The sequence below is a fragment of the Tachyglossus aculeatus genome, chromosome 1 (assembly GCF_015852505.1).
Source record: "Tachyglossus aculeatus isolate mTacAcu1 chromosome 1, mTacAcu1.pri, whole genome shotgun sequence".
Classification (NCBI taxonomy): Eukaryota; Metazoa; Chordata; class Mammalia; order Monotremata; family Tachyglossidae; genus Tachyglossus; species Tachyglossus aculeatus.
In genome coordinates, this window is record NC_052066.1 from 61479062 (window position 1) to 61503532 (window position 24471).

Below are 24471 nucleotides of genomic sequence, written 5' to 3' on the forward strand. Positions count from 1 at the left end.
CCTTGGCACACAGAAAGCACTCAATAAATATGATTGACTAGAATGAAGAGCATCCAAACAGTGATTCTGGCAACCCATTAGTATTTATTGAGTGCTTGCTCTGGGCAGAGCACCGTACTGAGTGCTTGGGAGAGTACAGTAAAGTTAGTAGACACAGTCCCTGCCCTTGAGAGCCACAGATTAATTGTAAAAGGAAAAAAAAATTAGAAATGTAAAAGGCCGAAAGGAACAATGAGTTAAGTAGAACTTCAAAGAACGCAGGGTTTTCTCAGGGACGACTCTCATTCAATCGTATTTATTGAACGTTTACTGTGTGCAGAGCACTGTACTAAGCGCTTGGGAAGTACAAGTTGGCAACATATAGAGACGGTCCCTACCCAACAACAGGCTCACATTCATTCATTGTCATATTTATTGAGCGCTTACTGTGTGCAGAGCACTGTACTAAGCGCTTGGGAAGTACAAGTTGGCAACATATAGAGACGATCCCTACCCAACAACGGGCTCACAGTGTAGAAGCAGCTTGGCTCAGTGGAAAGACCACGGGCTTTGGAGTCAGAGGTCATGGGTTCAAATCCTGCCCCGCCACATGTCTGCTGTGTGACCTTGGGAAAGTCATTTAACTTCTCTGAGCCTCAGTTCCCTCATCTGTCAAATGGGGATTAAGACTGTGAGCCCCACATGGGACAACCTGATCACCTTGTATCCCCCCAGGGCTTAGAACAGTGCTTTGCACATACTAAGCGCTTAACAAATGCCATCATTATTATTAGAAGGGGGAGACAGACAACAAAACAAAACATGTGGACAGGTGTCAAGTCATCAGAATAAATAGAAATAAAGCTAGATGCACATCATTAACAAAATAAATAGAATAGTAAATATGTACAAGTAAAATCAGTAGAGTTACAAATCTGTACAACATATATACAGGTGCTTTGGGGAGGGGAAGGAGGAGAGGAAAAAGGGGGCTCAGTCTGGGAAGACCTCAGTCTCCACATCCTCATCTAATCAATCACTAAATTGTATTTATTGAGCACTTACTGTGTGCAGAGCGTTTTAATAAGCTCTTGGGAGAGAACAATAGAACGGAGTTGGTTAGACCCGTTCTCTGCCCACAAGGAACTTACAGTCAACAGTCTGAAGACAGGGAGAGCCACTTCTTTTAAAGGGTCTTGTGAAAGCATCCTTCTCACTCTCCCTTTCCTCATTTTAGAAGTAGGAAGGGCCTCTAGACTGTAACCTTATTTGGGCAGAGAACATCTGCTAATTTTGTTGTAATTGTACTCTCCTAAACATACTCTCTGCACAGAGTAAGTGCTCAATAAATACCACTGATGATGATGTACCTAGCGTGTGGATGCCACAAGTGTACTAGCCGTGTAGGGTAGGGTTGAAAGTCCTCCGATGGGTTGATTGCTCCCCCTCGTCCCCCTCTCCATCCCCCCCCCCCGTCTTACCTCCTTCCCTTCCCCACAGCACCTGTATATATGTATATATGTTTGTACATATTTAGTACTCTGTTTATTTTACTTGTACATATCTATTCTATTTATTTTATTTTGTTAATATGTTTGGTTTTGTTCTCTGTCTCCCCCTTCTAGCCTGTGAGCCCACTGTTGGGTAGGGACTGTCTCTATATGTTGCCAACTTGTACTTCCCAAGCGCTTAGTCCAGTGCTCTGCACACAGTAAGCGCTCAATAAATGCTATTGATTGATTGGTGCAAGCCACTCAAAATTTTACCACTGCTTCCAGCAATTTGGGACTGATTTTGTGTTAATTAAAAAAGAGCTACCCCACCCCAGTGGAGGGTCTTGTCTTATGCCGTCGAGTCATTTCCGACCCGTAGTGACACCCCGGACACATCTCACCCAGAACGCCCCGCTCTCCATCTGCAGTTGTTCTGGTAGTGGATCCATACAGTTTTCTTGGTCAAAATCCTGAAGTTGTTTACCATGGCCTCCTTCCACACAGTAAATTTGAGTCTCCACTCTCGACTCTCTCCTATGATGCTGCAGCTCAGCATGGGTGAGTTTTGACTTGTAGCTGATGGCCTTCCACTGGCCAGCCACTGGCCAAGCTAGGAATGGAATGGGTAGGCCTCTGCTTGACTCTCCCTCCCGTAGCCAAGGCTGGTAGAGTATTGGAAACTCTCCAGGTGCGACCCTGAGAGAGCACCAGTGGAGGGAATGAGCTGTAAACAGCCATATAGACTGCCATATAGACAGTCTTTTAGACTGTGAGCCCACTGTTGGGTAGGGACTGTCACTATATGTTGCCACTTGTACTTCCCAAGCGCTTAGTACAGTGCTCTGCACACAGTAAGCGCTCAATAAATACGATTGATTGATATAAACCAGTCCTGCCTCCTTAGTTTCTGAGGTAAGCTGACTCCGTCCTTTGGTCAGTCAGAATGTGTTCGGTTCCACCAAGTCATCTCTCCATCAGGTACCACTTTAGGCTCTGCTGTGAATGCTTTTCTCAAATGCCTGAAACCAGGGAACTCTCTCATTGAGTTTATTAGTTATTCATCAATCGTATTTATTGAGCGCTTACTAGGTGCAGAGCACTGTTGTTATTTATTACTTATTATTATTATTATTATTATTTATTATTTATTACTGTTATTAGTTATTCCTTTTTTGAAATGTTGCTCACAAGTAGAAGAGTTGTTTGGACTTTCCATTCACGTCGACCTTTGTTGGAAGAGAAGATGACTCACGATAACTGCAGGGAATGTGTCTAACTGTGTCATATTGTACTCTCCCAAATGCTTAGTACAGTGTGCTGTTGGGTAGGTGTTGCCAACTTGTACTTCCCAAGCGCTTAGTACAGTGCTCTGCACACAGTAAGGGCTCAATAAATACGATTGATTGATGGTAAATAATAATAATAATGATGGCATTTGTTAAGTGCTTACTATGTGCCAAGCATTGTTCTAAGCGCTGGGGGGGATACAAGGTAATCAGGTTGTTCCTTGTGGGGCTCATAGTCTTCATCCCCATTTTACAGATGAGGTCACTGAAGTGAAGTGACTTGCTCAAAGTCACACAGCTGAAAAGTGGCGGAGCTAGGATTAGAACCCATGACCTCCGACTCCCAAGCCTGGGCTCTTTCCACTGTGCCACACTGCTTCTCTAAAGGCCAAGAGGGTTGCCAAATTATATTTTGTCATGGTGATGAAGCAACATCGTGTATTGGAAAGATTGTGAGCCTGGGAGTCTGAGAACCTGGGTTCTAATCCCAAACTCCATCACTTTTACCATCTGCGTGACCTTGGGCAAGTCACTTCAATTCTCTGAAGCAGCGTGGCTCAGTGGAAAGAGTACGGGCTTTGGAGTCAGAGTTTGTGGGTTCAGATCCCGGCTCTGCCAATTGTCAGTTGTGTGACTTTGGGTAAGTCACTTCACTTCTCTGTGCCTGTTACCTCATCTGGAAAATAGGGATTAATAATAATAATAATAATAATAATAATGGCATTTGTTAATGTGCAAAGCACTGTTCTAAGCACTGGGGGGATACAAGGTGATCAGGTTGTCCCACGTGGGGCTCACAGTCATCATCCCCATTTTACAGATGAGTTAACTGAGGCTTAGAGAAGTTAAGTGACTTGCCCAAGGTCACACAGCAGACATGTGGCGGAGCCGGGATTCGAACCCATGACCTCTGACTCCAAAGCCCGGGCTCTTTCCATTGAGCGACTGTGAGCCCCACATGGGACAACCTGATCATCTTTTCAAGCGCTTAGTACAGTGCTCTGCACACAGTAAGCGCTCAATAAATACGATTGATTGATTGATTGGGCCTCAGTTCCCTCATCTGCAAAATGGTGATTTCCTAACCTCTTCTTCCTCCTACTTAAGCTGTGAGCCACTTGAGGGACCTGATTATCTTTTATTGATCCCAGTGCCTAGTACAGTACTTGGCACTTAACATATACTGCAGTCATTAATCGTGAAGTGGCTAAATACCATTTATCTACTCATGCTCTTGTGAGGCAGTATTACTATATGTGTTTAGAGCTGTTCAGTTTCTCCCTGATCCTCTTAGATGAGTTTTGCTTGAATGAAATGAAAGGGGAGTCGTAAAAATCTCAGTAAATGCTAATGATTGATTCTCTGATGTCTAGGGGCATTTTTATTGGTAGGTGGAATGAGAACTTAACTGAAGTTAGAAGACTCCTAAAATAGTCTCATCTCTATGGCCTGCAGCCCTAAAGTGGCTCAACTGCCATGATTTAGTGAGTGTGAACGGCCGTAGAGCCCGTGGCAGAATAATCATTCGTTTTATTCCCATCAGAAGGCCCCCAGGACTGTCACGTCAATCAATCCATCAATTGAATTTGTTGAGCACTTAATGTGTGAAGAGCATTGTACTTGTACAATTGTAATTGTACTAGGTGCTTAGACTGTGAGCCCACTGTTGGGTAGGGACTGTCTCTATATGTTGCCAATTTGTACTTCCCAAGTGCTTAGTACAGTGCTCTGCACATAGTAAGCGCTCAATAAATACAATTGATGTTGATGATGATGCTTAGGAGAGTACAATATAACCCACGCATTCTGTGCCCACAACGGGCTTATAGCGGGAAGCAGCGTGGCTCAATGGAAAGAGCCCGGGCTTCGGAGTCAGAGGTCTTGGGTTCAAATCCAGGCTCTGCCAACTGTCCGCTGTGTGACTTTGGACAAGTCACCTAACTTCTCTTTGCTTCAGTTCCTTCATCTGTAAAATGGGGATTAAGACTGTGAGTCTCACGTGGGACAACCTGTTCACTCTCCCAAGCATTAATACTACAGTTAGCAGACGCCAGGCCAACAAGGGCAGACACAAGCGCTTAGTGCAGAGCTCTGCATATGGTAAGAGCTCAATAAATATGATCAAGTGTTAGTAAATACAACTGAGTGAACATAATCCCTCTGTACAGCAAGTTTACAGTCTACAGCAAGAGAAAGACAGTAAAATAAATTAGCAAAAACTCTAGGGTGCTTGGAGTGTCTTGATTGATTTAGAAATAAGGAAATCCCCCTTAGAGTGATTAGATTTTTATAACCTTACTAAATTTCTAAGATGAATATTTGTTGTAAGTACAGGGTGAAGGTTGCCTATGGAAATCATTCATTCATTCAGTCGTATTTATTGAGCACTTACTGTGTGCAGAGCACTGTACTAAGTTCTCGGGAGCGTACAGTATAACAAGAAACAAACACATTCCTTGCCCACAACGAGTTTACAGTCTTCACATCTTCCTCAAGGTGTTTTTGGACTAATACCAATCAAGTGACAGAAAATGTAGTGGGCATAATAAGTCATAAGAAAGAATTTCACCCATAATCAAATAATAATATTTATCATTTATAGATTGCTTTCATCTTCAAAGCTTATGGAGACAGGAAATAAACACGAATTGTGCATGTGACCTGACAAGTAAATCCACTGAAAACAATTCATCCCTGAATCATAAGAAAACTGCCATGCAGGCTATATGATGCGTTGAGCCAAACCTTCTAATTAATTATGATATTAAAGGCATGCTGTGTGCTTTTGACTGTGCTAAACACTTGGGTGGATATATTATAATCAGATTAGTTGCAGTGTCAGACCCACGTGAGGTTAATGGTATGTTATAAAAAATAATTCCGTAGAATTCAATTGCTTCTTTTTACACACCTATGCTTATCTCACGAGAGGGATTTATTAGATTTTATTGGTTGTCTTTTGCTTGTTTGACGTCTATTAAGGACGTAATATTGATAATCTGTCAGACATTTTCAAGCCTAAACGTGAACAAAGGTTCTGGAAAACAATCTATTAAATTCCAGGCAGTAAAGCCAGAAAGGCTGCTGAAGCATTATTGAGCCAGCAACATGTAAGTGAGAAAAATGTGTGGTGTGGTTCATTCTAGAACATCATATTTGGAGCTTAATTTAAAGTACTAAACGAATGGACCATGTTACATCATATTGTAAGAATATGGAGACCTGAGTTTTTTTGATAGTATATATTCATTCATTCGATCATATTTATTGAGCGCTTACTGTGTGCATGGCACTTTACTAAGCTTTTGGGAAGTACAATTAGAGAAGCAGCGTGGCTCAGTGGAAAAAGCACGGGCTTTGGAGTCAGAGGTCATGGGTTCAAATTCCGGCTCCACCACGTGTCAACTGTGTGACTTTGGGCAAGTCACTTAACTTCTCTGGGCCTCAGTTCCCTCATCTGTAAAATGGGGATGAAGACTGTGAGCCCCACATGGGACAACCTGATCACCTTGTAAATTCCCCAGCGCTTAGAACAGTGCTCTGCACATAGTAAGCGCTTAATAAATGCCATTATTATTATTATTATTATTATTACAATTCAGCAACAATTAGAGACAATCCCTGCCCACAACGGGCTCACAGTCTAGAAGCGGGGAGACAGACTTCAAAACAAATAAACAGGCATCAGTGGCATCGTTATAAATAAATAGAATTAGAGGTAAATACACATCATTAATAAAAAATAGAATTATAATTAAATATGTACATATACACAAGTGCTGTAGGGTGGAGAGAGAGGCAGAGCAAAGGGAGCAGAGGAAAAGCAGGGCTTAGTCTGAGAAGGCCTCCTGGATAATTCTTCTTTGATTCATATTGCATAGTGCCGTGGATAAAGCATGCGCTTAAGAGTCAGGACCTGGATTCTGATTCCGGTTCTGCCACCGGTCTGCTGACCTTATGCAAGTCAGTCATATTTATTGAGCACTTACTGTGTGCAGAGCACTGTATTAAGTGCTTGGGATAGTATGCTCCCTTCTAGACTGTGAGCCCACTGTTGGGTAGGGACTGTCTCTATATGTTGCCAACTTGTACTTCCCAAGCGCTCAGTACAGTGCTCTGCACACAGTAAGCGCTCAATAAATACGATTGATTGATTATAACAATAAACAGACACACTCCCTCCCCTCAAAGAGATCTATGCCTCCATTCCCTCATCTGTAGAATGGGGATTAAAACTGTGAACCCCATGAAGGACAAGGACTTTGCCAAACCTGATTAACTTGTTTCTACCACAGCACTGAGTACAGTGCCTGGCATATAGTGTTTCACAAATACCATTAAAATAAATAAATACTATTGACTATTTTTAGGTCTCTTCAAGCACTAGGAATAATGCTTCTGATGTGTTGATTCTGGAAGCTTCCTGCCGATATTATACATCCCAGGTGAAATTGTTCGTGCAGTGTAGCTCAGTGGAAAGAGCATGGGCTTTGGAGTCAGAAGTCATGGGTTCAAATCCCGGCTCTGCCAATTGTCAGCTGTGTGACTTTGGGCAAGTCACTTAACTTCTCTGTGCCTCAGTTCCCTCATCTGCAAAATGGGGATTAAGACTGTGAGCCCCCCGTGGGGCAACCTGATCACCTTGTAACCTCCCAGTGCTTAGAACAGTGCTTTGCACATAGTAAGTGCTTAATAAATGCCATTAAAAATATTCTTTGCTATTTTTCACGTTAATCACTGAGGAATACTAAAAGAAAATATCTAAAGGACGTATACTCAATTCATTCATTCATTCAATCATATTTATTGAGTGCTTACTGTGTGTAGAGCACTGTAGTAAGCGCTTGGAAAGTACAGTCCTGCAGCAAACAGGGACAGTCTCTACCCAACTCACTTATGCTAGTGTGTGTGTTTTTGTTACACATTTTGGCTAGAAGGCAATCATCATCATCAATCGTATTTATTGAGCGCTTACTATGTGCAGAGCACTGTACTAAGCGCTTGGGAAGTACAAATTGGCAACATATAGAGACAGTCCCTACCCAACAGTGGGCTCACAGTCTAAAAGGGGGAGACAGAGAACAAAACCAAACATACTAACAAAATAAAATAAATAGGATAGATATGTACAAGTAAAATAAATAAATAAATAATAAATAATAAATAATAATAAATAATAAATTAATAAATAAATAATTCAGGCAATGGCTGAATGAGGGATCATCCTTCCCACAGCGAACCTCCATGGGAATGTAGTGCCACTCAGTCTTGAGAGAAATGGTGCATCACTGGAACCAAGATGACCGACTAAAATGTGAGCAGTTTGGCCTACCGGAAAGAGCACGGGCTTGGGCATCAGACGATCTCTAATCACAGCCCCGCTACCTGTTTGCTGGGGGACCTTGGGCAAGCCACTTCTCTGTACCTCAATTTCCTCGTCTGTAAAGTGGGGATTCAAACGTTTTCTTCCTCCTACACATTCGTTCAATTGTATTTATTGAGCGCTTACTGTGTGCAGAGCACTGTACTAAGCGCTTGGGAAGTACAAGTCGGCAACATATAGAGATGGTCCCTACCCAATAATGGGCTCACAGTCTAAAAGGGGGAGACAGAAAACAAAACATATAGACAGGTGTCAAAACCACACAGACGGTGAACCCCAAGTGGGTCAGGGACTGTGTCAGACTTGATTGTCTTATAACTACCCTGGCGCTCAATACAGTGTTTGGCACATGGTAAGTTCTTAATAAATACCACAGTTATTGTTATTATTCATGATGAGGGTTAACCCCTGTATTAACAGGAGTTATCAGGAGACCTGGGAATACTTTAAGGGCATGTTTCCTATGGTGCTCAATAAATACTATTGGTGGAAGGAATATATAGTGGCTGCTACAAAATCTTTAAGTACCAGACTATCTTCATTGTTGTTTTTTTAGTGTACATAAATGGAGAATATGCTGAGGAGATTTGTGCTTGGAAAATCTAATCAAGTAAATACATTCGGCCAGGAAATTTAGTTACTGACCTGCGATTAAATGTTGTTTCAATGTGAAATTCAGTCAAGGTAACCGCCTATCTCAGGTTCAGAATGCCCTTCATTTTGAAGTCACTGCATTTCCCCTGTCCTCTCATTCAGGTGCAGGAGTTCTATATGCGTTCTAGAAGTCCTAAACTTTCTGTGAATTCAGTCATTCAATTGTATTGAGCGCTTACTGTGTGCAGAGCACTGTACTAGGCTCTTGGGAAGTACAAGTTGGCAGCATATAGAGACGGTCCCTACCCAACAGTGAGCTCACGGTCTAGAAGGGGGAGGCAGACAACAAAACAAAACATGTAGACAGGTGTCAAAGGTGTCAGAACAAACAGATTTGAAGCTAAATGCACATCATTAACAAAATAAATAGAATAGTAAATATGTACAAGTAAAATAGAGTAATAAATCTGTAATAATAATAATAATGATGGCATTTCTTAAGCGCTTACTATGTGCAAAGCACTGTTCTAAGCGCTAGGGAGGTTACAAGGTTATCAGGTTGTCCCATGTGGGGCACACAGTTTTAATTCCCATTTTCCAGATGAGGTAACTGAGGCTCAGAGAAGTTAAGTGGCTTGCCCAAGGTCACACAGCAGACATGCGGTGGAGCCGGGATTCGAGCCCATGACCTCTGACTCCAAAGCCCATGCTCTTTCCACTGAGCCACGCTGCTTCTCATAGCAAATATACAAATATATTTGTACAAATATATATACAAGTGCTGTGGGGAGGGGAAGGAGGTAGGGCTGGGAGGATGGGGAGGAGGAGAGGAAAAAGGGGGCTCAGTCTGGGAAGGCCTCTTGGAGGAGGTGAGCTCTCAGAAGGGCTTTGAAGGGAGGAAGAGAGCTAGATTGATGGATGTGTGGAGGGAGGACATTCCAGGCCTGGGGAAGGACTTGGGCCAGGGGTTGACAGTGGGACAAGCGAGAACGAAGAACAGTGAGGAGGTGAGCGGCAGAGGAGCGGAGGGTGCGGAATGAGCTGGAGAAGGAAAGAAGGGAGGTGAGGTAGGAGGGGGCGAGGGGATGCACAGCCTTGAAGCCGAGAGTGAGGAGTTTTTGCTTGATTTGTAGGTTGACAGGCAGCCACTGGAGATTTTTGAGGAGGGGAGTAACATGCCCAGAGCATTTCTGCACAAAGATGATCCAGGCAGCAGTGTGAAGTACAGACTGAAGTGGGGAGAGACAGGAGGATGGGAGATCAGAGAGGAGGCTGATGCAGTAATCCAGTCGGGATAGGATGAGAGATTGAACCAGCAAGGTAGCGGTTTGGATGGGGAGGAAAGGGCGGATCTTGACGATGTTGTGGAGTTGAGACCGGCAGGTTTTGGTGACGGATTGGATGTGTGGGGTGAACGAGAGAGTGGAGTCGAGGATGACACCACGGCTGCGGGCTTATGAGACAGGAAGGATGGTAGTGTCGTCAACAGTGACGGGAAAGTCAGGGAGATGGCAGGGTTTGGGAGGGAAGATAAGGAGTTCAGTCTTGGACATATAAAGCAGCATGGCCTAGTGGATAGAGCACGGGCGTGGGAGTCTAAAGGACCTGGTTTTTAATCCCGGCTCTGCCACATGTCTGCTGTGTGACCTTGGGCACGTTACTTCACTTCTCTGGGCCTCAGTTCCCTCATCTGTAAAATAGGGATTGAAACTGTGAACCCCATGTGGGATAGGGACAACCTGATTAACTTGCATCTACCCCCCAGTACTTTGAACAGTGCTTGGCACACAGCACTTAAAAAGTACCATAATTATTAATTATTATTATTGTAAAGGTACCAGGGAAACCTTTCTCTCCCTTAACCCAAGGAGATGAAAAATCTGTTCATATAAAGGCCTGCTCAGGCATAATAATGATGGTATTTGTTAAGTGCTTTCTATGTGCCAAACACTGTTCTAAGCATTGGGGGGATACAAGGTAATCAGGTTGTCCCACGTGGGGCTCTCAGTCTAAGTCCCCATTCTACAGATGAGGTAACTGAGGCAGAGAGAAGTTAAGTGACTTGCCCAAAGTCACACAGCTGACAAGTGGCTGAGCCGGGATTAGAACCCACGACCTCTGACTCCTAAACCCGTGCTCGCTGCTCGCCACGGATGGGCCTGCTGGTCGATCTGGCCCAGCTTTTGCCCAGGATCGAAGATGCTGCCTAGAGAAGCAGCTTGGCTCAGTGGAAAGCGCACGGGCTTTGGAGTCAGAGGTCATGGGTTCACATCCTGGTTCTGCCAATTGTCAGCTGTGTGACTTTGGGCAGTCACTTAACTTCTCTGGGCCTCAGTTCCCTCATCTGTAATATGGGGATTAAGACTGCGAGCCCCACGTGGGACAACCTGATCACCTTGTATCCTCCCCAGCGCTTAGAACAGTGCTTTGCACATAGCACTCAACAAACGCCATTATTAATTATTATTATTATTATTATTATTATTATTATTATTATTATTATTAAACATGCTGATCCCTCAGCCACTGAGAGACAAATGCTGAGCTCTGATTTTTCGCAGGCATCTCTGGGGCAGGCAGAGCTTATGTTGACCATCCTAGCCAGATTGGTGATATTTATGGCGGAGAATTGTATCTGTCCCAGTGTGGGAGATGTTTGGGACATACACATGCTTTTTTGTCTGCTGGGTGACCTTGGGCAAGTCACTTCATTTCTCTGTGCCTCAGTTACCTCATCTATAAAATGGGGATTAAGAGTGGGAGCTCCATGTGGGACAAAACCTTATGAAAGATACGTCTCCTCCAAGAAGCCTTCCATGACTAAGCCCTCCTTCTCTTACTCCCTCTGTGCCGTTCTTACTTGCTCTTTCATTCATCCTCCCTCCCATCCTCAAAGCACACATATTTGTAATTTTACTTGATTAATCTATTTATATTAATGTCTGTCTCCCCCTCTAGACTCTGTACTTGTTGTGGGCAGAAATGTGTGTGTTTCTTGTTATATTGTATTCTCCTAGTATAGTGCTTTGCAGATAGTACAAGCTCAATAAGTACAAATGAATGAATGACAGGGACTGTGTCCAACCTGATTATCTATGTCTACCCCAGCTCTTAGCACAGCATCTGAAACATAGTAAGTGCTTAACAAATACCACAATTATTATTATTATCTCTGGAGCATGCATGGATTCTGTATAGAGAACTGTGAAGATGTAGCTCTTGCTGGCACACAATCCCATAAAAGTTTAAATTGCTTTTTATTTTTAAGAACAGATCAGATGTAAAGCTGTAGGTGCAGAAGGCTGACAAAATTTGGATGGCACCTGTGTATATTTGGGGAGGGTGTGGGGGAAGGACGGGGAAGCTTTAAAAATCCTCATTTTGCTCTCCCCCCATTATTTTCTGTGGCTGGAAATTAGGCGGGAGTAACTGCCTGGCTCTAGACCATCCGGGTCTTTAAACCACCATGTAAGATACGGTGTTTCAAAAAATATTTTAAGATTGTCATTTTAGGTTTTCATCTGATAGATGCCATCAGGGCTTGTTATGAAAAGGAAGTATCTTTTTCTGAAGAAGAGAGGAAATTGCAGGAATTCAGTAAAATGTGTAGTACTTTGCAGTAAAACAGGAGACAGAAACAAGATCAAAGCTCCAGATGTCTTTGCTGTATTGGTCTGGTCGCTTCTTTTTTTTTCGTCTGGGGGAAAAACATGTGCTGAGGTGGATGTAAAGAGCTCCAATTTTCACTAGGGCTCTTGGAAATCTCCCCTGCTTCCACCTTTTAATTTCCAACATAAATAAAATGTACCTGGGACTTTCTTCCTAAGCAGCCGGGGCATTACAGACTCTTCAATCTCATGAATCAAGGGCTGGTTTCTTTTCATCTCAGAAACAAATAGGTCTCAGGTTTTTGTTCATCACCAGACACATTTAGGTTGCATCAGATTGAAAGAAACAGCCTTTTGAATGGTTGACTTCAGTTAAGTGTTGTTGATTTGAGTTGAAATCAGATTTATTTATGCTTCATATTATAGCCACTGTTAATCAGGATATGCTTAATGTTTTAGTAAATAATCATGAGTTTACTTTTTTAGCAGAGATTAGAATGAAGTCTTATATACCTGACTCCTGACATTCAAGTTCCACTGTCCAAATTTTAGAGGAGTGTGCCCACATTTCTATTTTGAGTCAATCAGTCATATTTATTGAGTGCTTTCTGTATGCAGAGCACTGTACTAGGTGCTTGGAGAGTACAGTATAGCAAAGTTGGTAGTTATATTCCCTGCCCACAAGTTTACATTCTTTCATTCCTGTTTTATTGACTTCTCCCTGCCTCGGTTGCCTCATCTGTAGGTTGGGGATTTAGACCACGAGCCCCACATGGGACAACCTGATGACCTTGTATCTACCCCAGCGCTTAAAACAGTGCTCGACATATAGTAAGCGCTTAACAAATGGCATCATTATTATCATTACATATTCCAGACTGAGCCCCCTTTTTTCTCTCCTCCCCATCCCCCCCCCTCTGCCCTACCCCCTTCCCTTCCCCACAGCTTGTATATATTTGCACAGATTTATTACTCTATTTTACTTGTACATATTTACTACTCTATTTTGTTAATGATGTGCATATAGTTGTAATTCTATTTATTCTGATGGTTTTGACACCGGTCTGCATGTTCTGTTTTGTTGTCTGTTCTCCCCTTCTAGACTGTGAGCCCGCTGTTGGGTAGGGACCGTCTCTATATGTTGCCGACTTGTACTTCCCAAATGCTTAGTACAGTGCTCTGCACACAGTAAGCGCTCAATAAATACGATTGATTGATTGATTGATTTTGACATAGCAGATTGCTCTGAATGAGTAAATGAATGGTCAATTGGTCATATTTATTGAGTTCTTAGTGTGCACAGAGCAGTGTACTAAGCACTTGGGGAGAGCATAATATAACTGAGTTGGTAGGACGTGTTACCTGCCCACAAGGAGTTTACAGTCTGGTGGGGGGGGATAGACATGAAAATAAAGTATGGATATGTACACAAGTGCTGTGGGGCTGAGCGTTGGGTAAATACTAAGTGCTTTAAGGGTACAGATCCAAATGCGAACGTGACCCAGAAGGGAGGAAGAGTAACAGACATGAGGGCTTAGGTAGGGAAGGCCTCATGAAAGAGATGTGTAATAAGGTGGGGGGAGTGATGGTCTGCCAGATATAATCACAGTAATAATTCTCGTACTTGTTAAGTGCTTACTGTTTGCCAAGCACTGTTCTAAGTGCTGGAGTAGATACAAGCTAATCAATTTGGACACAGTCCCTGTCCCATATGGGGTTCATTCATTCATTCAATCGTATTTATTGAGCGCTGACTATGTGCAGAGCACTGTACTAAGCCCTTGGGAAGTACAAATCGTCAACATATAGAGACAGTCCCTACCCAGTGATGGGCTCACAGTCTAGAAAGGGGAGACAGACAACAGAGGATTGGTTTTTTCATTCACATTTAAAAGGGGGAGGCCCAGAGAAGCGAAGTGACTTGCCCAACGTCACCCAGCTGACCAGTGGCGGAGCCGGGATTAGAACCCACGACCCCAAGCCCGGGCTCTTTCCACCGAGCCCCGCCGAAAAGGTTCACAGTCTCAATCCCCATTTGACAGATGAGGTGACTGAGGCCCAGAGAAGTGAAGTGACTTGCCCAGAGTCACGTAGCAGACAAGTCACGGAGCTGGGATTAGAACCCATGACCTTCTGACTCCCAAGCCCGTGCTCTCTCCACCACGCAGTACTGCTTCTCAGTTATGAAGAGGGGAGGGGTTTCAGGAGAGAGGCAGGATACAGCCGAGGGATTGGCGATGAGAAAGACAACATAGAGGTACAGTGAATAGGTCTGTGTTAGAGGAGCGAAGAGGATAATAATAACAATAACTATGGTATTTGTTTAATGCCTGCTATGTGCCAAGCACTGTTCTAAGTGCTGGGGTAGATACAGGGTAATCAGGTTGTCCCACGTGGGTCTCACAGCCTTAATCCCCATCTGACAGATGAGGTAACTGAGGCACAGAGAAATTAAGTGGCTTGCCCAAGGTCACACAGCAGACAAGTGGCGGAGGTGGGTTTAGAACCCACGTCCTCTGTCTCCCAAGCCCGTGCTCTTGCCACTAAGCCACGTTGCTTCCTGGGTTGTATCAGGAAGGAGGTGAGGTAAGATAGGAAGGGGCAAGCTTATCAGGTGCTTTAAAGCCATTGGTACTGAGTTTCTGAGTGATAGAGAAGCAGTGTGGCTCAGCGGAAAGAGCCCGGGCTTTGGAGTCAGAGGTCATGGGTTCAAATCCCGGCTCTGCCCCTTGTCAAGTTGTGTGACTTCGGGCAAGTCACTTAACTTCTTTGTGCCTCAGTTACTTCATCTGTTAAATGAGGATTAAGACTGTGAGCCCCACGTGGGACAACCTGATCACCTTGCAACCTCCCCAGCGCTTAGAACAGTGCTTTGCACATAGTAAGCGCTTGATAAATGCCATTATTATTATTATTATGCGGAGGTGGATCATTACATACTCTACCAAGCACTTAGTACAGTGCTCTGCATATAGGAGGACGCAGTGAATGCGATTAATTGATTAGTGAGCCGCCGCACTGTTTTATAGGAGCAGCACCGTTTTATTATGCTGGTACTGCTCTCACCCCTAATTTATCAGCGCTGCCCACCAAGGAAGTGGTTGAGAGGCAGTCCTGCACTTCTTGCTTAATGGACCCGGTAAGAGGAGAGGAGTCCGATAGTTAAATGAAAGTGCTATTAGCATCCAGAACGCCATTGACTCCGGCCGTCCTTGTACAGACCCCAGACATTCAAAGCGCATCGGGTCTTCAAATGAGAAGGGAGCCCTGAAGATGAAAGGAGAGGGCCTTCTTCACGTTCCTCTCTTTGTCCGTTGTTCATTTTGAAGTACGTTTTTGCTTTCAGCATCTCATTAAGCTCCAGTCGAGGGCAGGTGATAATTGAGTGAAGGTGCATCATCCTGGTGGCGGGGAGGGGGACGTGAAGGTATCATCGGGCCTGCCTGTCGCATGTGTGAACTGGCAAAAAGGGACTGTATATATGTATATATGTGTGTACATATTTGTTACTCTATTTATTTTACTTGTACATGTCTATTCTATTTTATTTTGTTAGTATGTTTGGTTTTGTTCTCTGTCTCCCCCTTTTAGACTGTGAGCCCACAGTTGGGTAGGGACTGTCTCTATATGTTGCCAACTTGTACGTCCCAAGCGCTTAGTGCTCTGCACACAGTAAGCGCTCAATAAATACGATTGATGATGATGATGACGGTAAGGATGGTTCTAGAACTAGGTGGGAAGTAGGGCTCATCCTGGAGATATGCTCTAGATCTGAGGGTTCATATAACATCACAACATTATGCTGCCTGTGTGCTTAGTAAAGTGCTTCCAGCGCCTAGTGCATTGCCTGGCACAGAGTAAGCGTTTAACAAATACCATAAACAACAATCTCAAAGTCTGTGGCTTCCATGGCATCAGGCAGCTTTGCAGGCCTCTGAAAATGCAACCTGATTAGCTTGTATGTACCCCAGCACTTAGTAAAGTGCCTGGCACAGAGTAAGCGCTTAACAAATATTAAAAAAAATGGTTCCTGAAGGGAGGGGAATCACCCTACTCCCACCAATTTTCTGTTCATTTCCCTTTTTTTTTTTTCCGTGGTATTTGTTAAGCATTTAGTATTGTTGGGCACTGTACTACGGAGAAGCAGCGTGGCTCAATGGAAAGAGCCCGGGCTTTGGAGTAAGAGGTCATGGGTTCAAATCCTGACTCCGCCACTTGTCAGCTGTATGTCTTTAGGCAAGTCACTTAATTTCTCTGGGCCTCAGTTGCCTCATCTGTAAAATGGGGATGAAGACTGTGAGCCCCCCCCGGGACAACCTGATCACCTTGTAACCTCCCCAGCGCTTAGAACAGTGCTTTGCACATAGTAAGCGCTAAATAAATGCTATCATTTATTATTATATATATTGATATATATTGATATATATCAATATATATATATCAATATATATGTTGATGAATATATATTGATAGCATTATATTGCTATCATTATTATTATTACTAAGCCCCGGGGTAGATACAAGCTGATCAGGTTGGACGCATTCCCCGTTCCTGATAGGATTCAGCGTCTTAATTCCCATTTTACAGATGAGGTAAGAGAGGCACGGAGAAGTTAAGTGACTTGACAAAGGTCACACGGCAGATAAGAGCCGGATTAGAGCTCAGGCCAGAGGGCCTGGGCTCTTTCTACTAGGCGATGCTGCTTCTCCGAGCCTTGGAATAGAGGCAGTTCTGAGAAAGCCAAGACCCCCGACCCCTGTCGTGCAAGGTCACTCCCAGGAGTCAAAACCCCCACAACAGAGCCACGTGGCTTAGTGGCTAGAGCGTGGGTTTGGGAGTTAGAGGTCATGGTTCTAACCCCGCTCTTTCACTTGGCAGCTGTTTGAGCAAGTCACTTCACCTCTCTGGACCTCAGTTACCTCCTCTGTAAAACGAGGATTGAGACCGTGAGCCCCAGGTGGGACAACCTGATTACCTCGGATCTACCCCAGCCCTTAGGACAGTGCCAGGTACATAGTAAGCGCTTAACAAATACCATCATTATCATTATTAGGTAGCAGGATGCAGATAGGTTTGTGTCTCTGACAGCCCGCCGTTGGGAGCGTATTTTTGACCAGTTCATGCTGGGCATCACCCTTGTCCCATCTGACCTGTGATAGCTCTCCCCTTCCTCCTGCAGACTCCCCCCAGCCCCAGGCAGGGGATACCCCATTAACTGGGTACCCCCCGGAGGGTACTAGAGGGTCAGAAGGTGGGTGGGGAGAGAAAGGGGCCAAAGTGAGCCTGGGGGCAGTCTGGGGGTTCCGAGTGAGGAATAATCATAATAATAATGATGGCATTTATTAAGTGCTTACTATGTGCAAAGCACTGTTCTGAGCGCTGGGGAAGCATTGCTAGCTGCTCAGGCTGAGGTGGATTCCCCTCCTTGGGGATCCCGTCCACTGACACTTCTTCCTGGCAGCCTTCCCAGGTTTTTCCGGGCCCTGTTTGTAATCCCCAAGCCCTGTAATACGGAGAGGAAACCGCTTGCACCACCGGAGTGTGACAGTATGTAGGAGAAAACCTGGCGGGTGGAGAGGGGGAAGGGGAAGGCCCGTGACACAACCGAAAGGCCTTATTCGAAGCTCTCTGACCCAGTGTCATCAGTCTGTCAATCAAAGGTATGTTTTGAGCGCTTACAATGCGCAGAGCATTCATTCATTTATTCATTCAATCGTATTTATTGAGCACTTACTGTGGGCAGAGCACTGTACGAAGTGCTTGGAAAGTACAGTTCAGCAATAGAGACAATCCCTGCCCACACTGGCTTTACTACTACTACTACTACTACCTCTACCTCCTCCGCCTCCTCCTCCTCCAATCAATCAATCGTATTTATTGAGCGCTTACTGTGTGCAGAGCACTGTACTAAGTGCTTGGGAAGTACAAGTTGGCAACATATAGAGACAGTCCCTATCCAATAGTGGGCTCACAGTCTAAAAGGGGGAGACAGAGAACAAAACCAAACATACTAACAAAATAAAATAAATAGAATAGATATGTACAAGTAAAATAAATAAATACAGTAATAAATACGTACAAACATATACAGGTAATATATAAGCACTGGGTAATAGTAAGCACTTAACAAATGCCATCATTATTATTATTACCCAGCGCTTAGAACAGTGTCTTAAGCAAAGCACTGTTCTAAGCTCTGGGGAGGATACAAGGTGATCAGGTTGTCTCATGTGGGGCTCACAGTCTTAATCCCCATTTTCCAGCTGAGGTAACTGAGGCACAGAGAAGTTAAGTGACTTGCCCAAAGTCACACAGCTGACAAGTGGCAGAGTCGGGATTAGAATCCACAACCTTTGGCTCCCAGGCCCGTGCTCTTTCCACTAAGCCCACGCTGCTTCTCTGTGCCTCCATAAGTGCCATGGGGCTGAGGGAGGGGTGAGTAAAGGGTGCAAATCCAAGTGCAAGGGTGATACAGAAGGAAGCGGGAGGAAGGGAAATGAGGGATTAGTCAGGGAAGGCTTCTTGGAGGAGATGGTCCTTCATTAAAGCACTGAAGGTGAAGCAGCGTGGCTCAGTGGAAAGAGCCCGGGCTTTGGAGTCAGAGGTCATGGGTTCAAATCCCGACTCCTCCAACTGTCAGCTGTGTGACTTTGGGCAAATCACTTCACTTCTCTGGGCCTCAGTGACCTCATCTGGAAAATGGGGGTTAAGACTGTGAGCCCCCCGTGGGACAACCTGATCACCTTGTCACCTTCCCAGTGCTTAGAACAGTGCTTTGCACATAGTAAGCGCTTAATAAATGCCATTATTATTATTGTTAAGGTGGCCGTATGTATGATACACCGCAGGATTGTCTGCTTATTGTACTCTCCCAAGCACTTAGTAAAGTGCACTGTTCACACAGTAAGTGCTCAGTAAATACAATTGAACAAATGAATGAATGTGAGTGCAGCGTGGCTCAGTGGAGAAGAGCACGGGCTTTGGAGTCAGAGGTCATGGGTTCGAATCCTGGCTCCGCCACATGTCTGCTGTGTGACCTTGGGCAAGTCACTTAACTTCTCTGAGCCTCTTACCTCATCTGTAAAATGGGGATTAAGACTGTGAGCCCCATGTGGGACAACTTGATCACCTTGTATCCACCCCCAGCGCTTAGAACAGTGCTCTGCACATAGTAAGCGCTTAACAAATGTCATTATTATTATTATTATCACTGCTCTGTGTGACCTCCCTCAGCCTAATCGGAGGGCTTTGGCCTGGGAAAAAGGAGGTTTGGCTTACATAGCTAGGCGATCTCTAGCGCTACATAGCTAGGAGATCAAGTGCTTAGTACAGTGCACTGCACACAGTAAGCGCTCAATAAATACGATTGAAGTACGATTGATTGATCTCACTGCTAGGGGATGAAGACTTTCAGCAGCCTTGCTTGGGGGAGGATTCCAAAGTCATTGGCACCCGAATGAACATCACCTGGAGGAGAACCTTCACCCTTTGCTGCTGAATGGAAGAGCCTGGGCAGCAATAATAATAATAATGATAATTATGATAATTTTTAAGCACTTACTATGTGCCATGCACTGTTCTAAGCACTGGGGTAATAATGATAATAATGGCATTTGTTAAGCACCTACTCTGTGCCAGGCACTGTACTAAGAGCTGGGGTGGATGTGAGCAAATCGGGTTGGATACAGAAAAGCAGAGAAGCAGCATGGCTCAGTGGAAAGAGCCCGGGCTTTGGAGTCAGAGGTCATGGGTTCAAATCCCGGCTCTGCCTATTGTCAGCTGTGCGACTTCGGGCAAGTCACTTAACTTCTCTGGGCCTCAGTTCCCTCATCTGGAAAATGGGGATTAAGACTGTGAGCCCCCTGTGGGACAACCTGATTGCCTTGTAACCTCCCCAGCACTTAGAGCAATGCTTTGCACATAGTAAGCATTTAATAAATGCCATTATTATTATTAGTAGTATTATTATACAGTCCCTGTCCCACATGGGGCTCACAGTCTCAATCCCTATTTTCCTGATGAGGGAACTGAGGTACAGAGAAGTGAAGTGACTTGCCCAAGATCACACAGCAGACAAGTGGCGAAGCCGAGATTGGAATTCATGACCTGCTGACTCCCGGGCGCGCTCTGTTCACAGTTGGACACAGCCCCTGTCCCACGTGGGGCTCACACTTTTGTCCCCGTTTTACAGATGAGGTCACAGAGGCCCAGAGAAGTGAAGTGACTTGCCCACGGTCACACAGAAGTCATGGGATGCAGCGTGGCTCAGTGGAAAGAGCACGGGCTTGGGAGTCAGAGGTCATGGGTTCTAATCCCGTCTCCGCCACTTGTCATTCATTCATTCAATCGCATTTATTGAGTGCTTACTGTGTGCAGAGCACAAGACGCCAACATATACAGTCCCTACCCAGCAGCATGCTCAGCTGTGTGACTTTGGACAAGTCATTTAACTTCTCTGTGCCTCAGTTACCTCATTTGTAAAATGAGATTAAGACTGTGAGCCCCACATGGGACAACCTGATCACCTTGTATCCTCCCCAGCGCTTAGAACAATGCTTTGCACGTAGTAAGCGCTTAACAAATGCCATTATTATTATTATTATTATTATTATTATTATTATTATCATGTGGTGGAGTTGGGATTAGAACCCAGGTCCTTCTGACTCCCAGTCACCTACTCTATCCACTAAGGCACGAGTGCCACTTGCTAGAGAGTTTCATCCTGCTTCAGGAACCAAACACTCGACGGGGGACAGGACGGTATCTGGAATTGTGGTGTCCTGACAGAATGTCACTTAGAGAGTGTATGGGTGGGCACCTCAATCAAGCAATCAGTGGTATTCATTGAGCACCTACTGTGTGCAGAGCACTGTACTAATAGCATGGGAGATTACAGTATAATAGAGTTGGAAGACACATTCCCTGCCCACAACGAGTTCACAGTCTAGAGGGGGAATCCAAAAAAACGAGTAAATTATCATTAGTATTATCAGTGGTCCAAAGAATGATTAAATTATATTAATCTCTCGGGAGTTATTTGATGTCCCCAACGAGTAGTCCCAGAACACGTCATTGTCATCGCCCCAGAGTTCTTTGTCGGGGGCTCAAATGGTGTGCAGAGCACTGTACTGATTGCATGGGAGAGTACTGTATAAGAGTTGGTAGATTTGGTCCTTGCCCACAGTGAGCTTGCAATCTAGAGGGGGGAGACATACAATAATATAACTGAATAAATTACAGATGTGGATATAAGTGCTGTGGAACTGAGGGAGGGATGAATAAAGGGAGAAAATCCAAGTGCAAGGGTGACGCAGAAGGAAGTAGGAGAAGAGGTAATGACGGCCTGATTCGGGGAAAGCCTCTTGGAGGCTGCATTTAGAGGCTGATAATTTTTGGAAAATACTTGGGTGTAATTAGGACAGTGCTCTGCACACAGTAAGTGCTCAATAAATACAATTGAATGAATGAATGAAGACATGCGACAATGACGTCTTCAGGTTTTAGGATGTTTAACTTGTGCATTTCCTCTTTTTTTACGGTATTTGTTAAGGGCTTACTGTGTGCCAGGTACTGTGCTAAGCGCTGGGGTGGGTACAAGCTGGGTTGGACAGGGTCTGTGTGCCGCATGGGGCTCACAGTCCTAATCTCCATTTTGCAGATGAGGTCACAGAGGCGCAGAGACTAAAGCAACTTGCCCAAAGTTACACAGCAAACAAATGGCATAGCCGGGACTAGAACCCAGGTCCTTCTGATTCCCAGGCCCATGCTCTATTTATTAGACCATGCTACCTTCTTCCCCCCTCGTTTTGTGTGTAAGGAATGCTTCATTTTGAGACTTGAAATTTACAGCTGGTATCTAGTGAGATACATTCTCGATGATGTTCCTGGAGTGTCAACCATGTTGTGAAGCACTGTACTAAAAGCTATGGAGAGTCAGTGTGTCCTGCCTTTGAGAAGGTTTAATCCTTCAATCGATCATATTTATTGAGCACTTACTGTGTGCAGAGCACTGTAGTAAGCGCTTGGGAGAGTACAGCACAACAGAGTTGGTAGATGCATTCCCTTCTCACAACTAGCTTGCACTCTGGCTTTACACTCAGAGAGGGCAACAGACAAAACCTATTTACAGAGAGGAACTGGAGGATGACCAAGGTTGTGACAAAGTCAGACACATGTAGCAGAATGAATAATTAGATACCCAAATAAATATATATATGTAAATACTGAGGATAGAAATAAAATATGTAAGGGTTGGCACAATTGGGGTGTTTTGAATTCACTCTTCCAGTGAGAGGAAGTGTAATTCATTGGAAAGAGCACTAAATTCATTCATTCAATCGTATTTATTGAGCGCTTACTGTGTGCAGAACACTGCACTTGATGAAGAATCAGAGGGTTTAGTGCTGTTAGCTGTAGGTCACACCTATTTTGAATCGGTTTTTCTCTGTGCAAAATGGAAATAATGTTTTTTTTTTGCCCTAGGAAGAATCAGAGTAAATCTTATACTTTATATTGTTTTATAATGTATTCTTATGCCACCACAGAAAAAAATGTTTTAATTGAAATACCATATCTATGACCACCAATGTGTGTTTTAATCACTTTGGGGAAAAGATGCCATAGGTAGCTTACTACTATTATTGGTTATTTATTGTATCAACTTTAACATTTAAAATATACCCTGAGTATCTCTTTTTGGGTAAACGTTCCCAGAATGTGTCAAGCTTTTTATTCCTAGTTGCACCACCAATCTAAATTTGATCTATTTTGACTCTGTAACGTTTTTTTCTTGTTGTTTACCGAATATATTTTCAGATAAGGTGAAATCGATTGTCAGTGGGAACAGTTTCATTTAAGTCTCCATTTCTTCCTGGTTGAGATCACCCTGCCTGTAGTACTGTAATAAATAGGGCCAGGAGGAAGAACGAATATCTAAAAAGAAGTAGTACACGTGTATCCGAATGAGTAACTGAATATACAAAGAGTGTAAGTGAATACACATATTTGTGTCCACAGGGCCACATCTCGTACATTCATTCATTCAATCGTATTTATTGAGCGCTTACTGAGTGCAGAGCACTGTACTAAGAGCTTGGGAAGTACAAGTTGGCAACATATAGAGACGGTCCCTACCCAACAACGGGCTCACGTCTAGAAGGGGGAGACAGACAATAAAACAAATATATTAGCAAAGTAAAATAAATAGAATAGTAAATATGTACAAGTAAGAGTACTACATCTGTACAAACATATATACACTCTCTGTGCCTGTTACTTCAGCTCCAAAATGGGGATTAAAGAGCATTGCATGCACAAACTTTATTGCACCCTAAAATTAAGTAGCACATCTATCAAGCCATGAGAGAATGTATGTCAGAGAGCCTACTCTTTGCTGGGACTTAGTTATTCTGTTTCTGTCCTTCAAGAAAAATGAGGTGTTCTTTTTCTTTTTCCATTTTGTGCGGTCACAGTATACTCCATCGTAGATGGAAAAAGACCAACTTGTGTAACTTTCTTGTGATGTCAACATCTTGTCTTCATCAGGATTATTCGTGAAGAGAATTTTTGACTTGCCAAACCGTGAAATGTGTGAACGTATCCGGCCGTTACGGAGTGGAAAATGAAGAAAGCTATCTCCTGGTTTCTTTTTCGTTTTTACAGTTCACTATGTAGGTCTTTATATCATTGATTCGACCTTCTCTGCTTGGGTGTGTCCCTTTCAGTTCCTTATACAGCAGCGGGCTTGGGTACAAGACTCTTGTCCATTCCCTTCACCCGTCCCGCTCAGCGCAGGGCCCTTCTTGCTGTGAGGGCTGGCGGGATGGTTGCTTGTAAGGATGTCTGTCAGTATTCTTAATAATAATAATAATTTTGGTTGTTTAAGTGCCTTCTATATGCCAGGCATTGTACTAAGTGCTGGGGTAGTTACAAGGCAGTTGGGTTGGATACACCCCATAGGAGGCACCTTAAACCCTGATCGCCCAATTGTACTATCATGGAGTCATATAAGGATCTTGGCTAAACTTTTAGGGAAACCTAATTTCTTTAACAATTGCCAGAACCCTGCTTTGTTGATAATGTTAAATCAGCAGTAGAGACTGACTCCTTGCTTGGAAACATTCACTAA

At 44.0% G+C, this 24471-nt stretch overlaps 1 protein-coding gene and 1 non-coding gene across 9 annotated transcripts in view; one reads left to right on the plus strand and one right to left on the minus strand.

Moving 5' to 3' along the window:
* The window catches only part of TNIK (TRAF2 and NCK interacting kinase), a 560172-nt gene that overhangs the window by 12097 nt on the left and 523604 nt on the right, over positions 1-24471 (plus strand). The gene's annotated exons all lie outside the window — the stretch shown is intronic.
* Positions 2041-2178, minus strand: LOC119938094. Its single transcript, XR_005454346.1, has one exon. It is a non-coding gene; the product is annotated as a small nucleolar RNA SNORA7 (small nucleolar RNA).